Source organism: Hordeum vulgare, chromosome 2H (assembly GCF_904849725.1).
Source record: "Hordeum vulgare subsp. vulgare chromosome 2H, MorexV3_pseudomolecules_assembly, whole genome shotgun sequence".
Taxonomy (NCBI): domain Eukaryota; kingdom Viridiplantae; phylum Streptophyta; class Magnoliopsida; order Poales; family Poaceae; genus Hordeum; species Hordeum vulgare.
In genome coordinates, this window is record NC_058519.1 from 178,156,665 (window position 1) to 178,161,767 (window position 5,103).

The window sequence follows — 5,103 nt, forward strand, 5'->3', positions numbered from 1 at the left end:
AGCTTCATGGCTTGTTCTGAAGGAATTGATACTAGCAGTTCACGCAGAAGCTCAATGGCAGGAGCCTTGTAGTGTGTTGTTTGCGTCATCCAGTCAAACACCCAAGTGTTGATATCTGCTGGATCCCCAGATATGTGAAGAGTGGCATAAAATTGAAGAATAAGCTCACTGTTCCAGTCACAGATATCAGAGCACATGGGGAGAAGTCCAACTTCATGAAGGACGTTGAGGACTGGAGCTAGGCAAGGTATTGCTTCAAGTTCAACATGAGGAATATGCCCATGCTGGAAAATCTTGTTTCTTCCACACAGCACAGAGGCATAGTAATTGAGCTATGTCCTCGGCCAAAACTTCAGATGCCTGATTAGAGGTTTGTCATAGGGATTTTCTCCAATGAAGTACATGCGTTCTTGAAAGAAATTCTCCTTTTGAAACTTTGGCCGCTTGGAGAACGGTTGATGCTGCATTGGCTGAAGATTTTGCTGTTGGACTTGAGGGGACACAACAATTGCAGACTCTGGGTTGAGCACAATGAAAGCATTGTCTTGATCAGGTGCATTTTCCTCAGCATGGTCCTCAGGGTGAGGAATTTCATCAGCGTGAGCTTCAGGCTGAGGACATGCTCTTGTTGTGCATCAGGCTGAGGAGGATGCTCTTGTTGTGCATCAGGCTGAGGAATGTGATCTGGCTGAGCCTCACGCTGAGGAATGTCGTCAACTGGAGCATCCTGTTGGGGGTTTTGCTCCGGAGGAGGAATGGGTTTACCCTGAGCCTCAGTTTGAGGATCTTGCTCAGGAGGAGTTGGGTCAGCCTGATCCTCAGGTTGAGGATTTTGCTCCGGGCTCTGAATTTCATCAGCTTGAGGATTTTTGCTTTGTTCTTCCTCAGCTTGCTTGGTGACAGAGCCTGAATCATCAGCTGGTGCAGCTGATCCTTGTGCAGTTTCTACCTGAGGAATGGAGGGCTGAGGACTGTCGTCAATGCGAATTTCTTTGTCAGTATGTTCCTCAGATGCAAGATCCTTCATTTCCTCATCTGTCCCTTTCTCATGGTCTTCAAAGGTGACCATTTCATAAGAGGGAGCGATGTTAAGAGGCACAGGGTCTAGTGGAGCATTTTCTTCAAGTGCCTTGAGGCGCTTGGCCTCAGTGTGTTTTTCTGCTGAAGAAGCCTTTCTCTTCTTGGCTTCCTTTTCAACAGCCCTTGTCTACTTCACGTCTGATGCAGATGGAGTCATCTTCTTCACCTTTGAAGCTTTTGGTGAAGGTGTTTTCTCAGCAGATTCATTAGCTGGCCTTGAGGAACCAGGTGGAGCAGAGTCATCAGCTGGCTTTGAGGCAGCAGCTGGAACAGATTCATTAGCTGGTTTTGAAGCAGCAGCTGGAGCAGGGTCAGTCTCACCAGCTGTAGCAGATTCATCAGCTGGATTTTCCGTGGTGATTTCCTCAATTGCCGGTTCATCCACACGGCTTTCTTGAGGGATTTCCTCAGCTTGAGGAGTTTCATCAGCTGGTTCTTCAATCAGAGGCTGAGGAGTTGGTACTCGAGGGGCAGCTTTCTTGTTGTAGTTATTAATAGCTTCAATAGCAAGTTTGATGAAATTTCATTTGAAACTTTGACGGTCAGAAAGCTTGGAGTACTTATCTGTCAAAGTCTTCAACTCTTCTTGTGTTGATACAAGATCATCACGCGTCAGATTGAGGAGATTCTGCTTGAGGAATTTCTCCTTCTTGAGCTTAGCCACCTTGGCCTGTTTACCTTGCTGCTCCTTCCACTTGGCCTCGTTGATGAATGTGGCCACCATGTGGCTGATGCCAGGGGGAAGTTTCAAATCATCAAGCGGAGTGTTGGGGTCCTCATACCAGATATTTATGTAGTCTAGGAGGACTTTTGGGTCCATGGTCAGAGGAATGGAGCTGCCAGAAGCTTGAGCTACCCTCTCCTGCTTGTTTCTGATCATAGCTTGCAAAGTTTCATCATCATATTCATCACTACCCTCTGATGCAGAAGGGACCGTGACGATTTTGCTTAGGCTGGGTCTTGTTACTCTCCCGGCAGACACCTTAGTCTTCAGAGGAGTTGGTGAAGACTTTGACTCCGAGATGGTTGCAGCTGGGAGTGAGGATTTGGAGGTAGCTGGCAGTGGCTTCATTATCTGCTTCTGTTTAGGTTTTGAAGCCTGTGGTGGTGTTGAGGATTTTGGAGCTGAGGGTTTTGGCATTGAAGGTTTTGGAGCTGATGCTGGAGCTGGTTTTTCTTGAGGCTTTGAAGCCTTTGCTTTTGATGGCACAAACTTTTGTTGAGGAATTGCTGAGCCAGAAGTCTCAGCAGCAGAGGAAGTGGCGGCAGTTGAAGCAGCAACAGATGATTCATTGAATTTCCTCACAGCAGCCTCTGCCTACTTCTTGAGCTTTGCCAAGTGCTTTTCCTTTTCATCAAGATAATCATCAAGCGTCTTGAGGCTTGAGGGATGCGCTTCTTTATAATCCTCAAGTGGAACCCGTTTGCCAGGAGGGTTCAGAGCGAATTTCTTCGCATATTTGGGAGTGATGAATCTGTACTCCTTCCACTCCTTAGCCCATCGGCGTTCTATCTTCTGAAGCCAAATTTTTTCTCTTGGCCATAGTTTCATGTTCATCAGGGGTGCAGTAATCCGGGTATATATCCTCAGGGATGTCTAAGGCTGTATTCTGCTCAAGTTTCTTGCCTCCCTTTTGCTACCTGTCATCCTCCATTTTCTTCAACTGAGGATTTTGCTGATGAGATTGAACTCTTGAGGACTCTGATGAGACTTGAAGATTTTCTTCAAGAAATGCTGCAAATGAGTTAATTTGATGAGAACCGAGAGATTCATCAGCTGACATGTGTGTACATGTGAACAGAGTATAGTTGCGAGGAATTTGGAGAGGTCATATGCATTCTCAGATTTGAAGAAAATGAAAAAATTTGACAGTTGAGGAATTTGACCAGTGGTTGAGGAATTTGCCTAAGCATACTGTTCTTGGGTTCCAGAGTTGTACAGATCCAAAAATTCACACAATTGAGGAATCTCGTGAAAATCTTAGATGCTTAGTGAAGTTCATTAATAGTGTGGTGATAGGTAGTGTTTGAGGAATCAGATGCATATGGATTCTTGAGGAAAAACAGATTTCACACCTCAGAGGTAAAATAGTAGATCAAACTTGTTGTAAAAATAGGGTTTTTATTTACACTAGATGGCGCGCACGAAGAACAGAGAAGAGTTGCAGGGAGAAGCTCTTTTGGTGCGTGTCCAATGCGCCCTAACCCGGCAGCAGAGGACGTCTATGGCAGCGGCGGACGAGGATGGTCCGACTCCGGCGTGGTTTCAACGACGAAAAAGTCGAGGCAGTGAAGCACTTCTTCGCCGGTGATGAGACTTCCAGCGGTGGTGCTAGGGTTCGGTGCTTTTGCTGTAGCACGAGTGCAATGGAGCGAAGAAGTGTTTTACCGAGGGGGATGGGGACATATTTATAGCCAGGCAGTTACTGTTGGTGCGAAGAAATCGGACCAAATAGCCCCTGCCTCTATGTCTCCGCAGGACACGTGTAGCTTGCGGGCAAAGTGGTGGAGATCGTGGTTATCCGAACGAGGAAAGTGGGGTTCAGTTACTGTTCATAAAAAATATATTTTTGAAGATTTGAAGATTTTGTTACAAAATCATCAGCTGACAAGGACATAGTGAGGATTTCAAACAAGGTTTCAAGTAGAACGCATATGAAGAATTGAATAGACTGGATGAGAATAGCATAGAGGGAAAGTAGGGTCTGATCACATTCACTTAGATGAAATATCAACTTGAAGAAATAGCTATAAGTGAATGCTGTTGAGGACTTGAAATCATAGTCTATCTAGGTAAACGAAAGTCATCAAGTGTTTTTGAAGATTTGACTAACTTGAGGATTTTATGATAAATCGTCACAATGAAGAACAACTGTTTTGGAGAAACTCAAATTTTGAGGAAATGGAACTTTGAAGAAAATCAACTTGAGGAATTTCATGTTGGGCGGTGGCATGACCCACCATATAAGAATGTTGATTACAGACGCCGCGTACAATTGTCGTAGGGCCATGAGAATCAATTTCTTCATTGATTTCTTCACATTTAGAGTGATATTCTTCATCAGTTGAAGAAAATCGATTCATCATGTGTTGCACATCTAAGTCATCAATTTTGCATAAGTGTTAGGATGTGTTCATGTTTTTACAAAACATTTGTAGATTCTAAGATATTTAGCTCACACCGCAACTTGCAAAACCTTTTATCATCCAAGGGCTTAGTGAAGATATCTGCCAGTTGATCATCAGTCTTCACATGGTCGATGAGGATATTGCCCTTGAGGACATGGTCCCGAAGAAAATGATGACGAATCTGGATGTGCTTGGTCTTTGAGTGCTGTACTGGGTTGTATGCAATCTTGATTGCACTCTCATTGTCGCAGTAGAGAGGCACATTCTTCATATTGATGCCGTAGTCCTTGAGGGTTTGCTTCATCCACAACAATTGAGCACAACATGAACCCACATCAATCTACTCAGCTTCGGCAGTGGAGAGTGATACACAGTTCTGTTTCTTTGAGGACCAGCAGACTAGTGATCTTCCAAGGAAATGGCATGTGCCAGATGTTGACTTGCGATTCACACGGCCACCAGCATAGTCAGAATCAGAATACCCTACCAGATGAATATTTGAGCCCTTGGGATACCATAATCCTAGTGTTGGTGTGTGAGCTAAGTATCAAGAATATGCTTCACAGCCTTATGGTGTGATTCCTTCGGTTTTGCTTGAAAACGTGCACATATGCAAACACTAAGCATTATATCTGGCCTAGATGCACATAGATACAATAAAGAACCAATCATAGAGCGATATACCTGCTGATCGAATTCTTTACCATTTTCTTCAGTGCCGAGGTGGCCGTTGGTAGGCATTGGAGTCTTGGCACCTTTGCATTCATGCATGTCGAATTTCCTCAAAAATCCTTGAGGTATTTCTCCTTTGATATGAAGATTACATTGCATTGTTGACGAATTTTAAGACCTAAGAAGAATTTCAGCTCCCCCATCATAGACATCTGATATTGT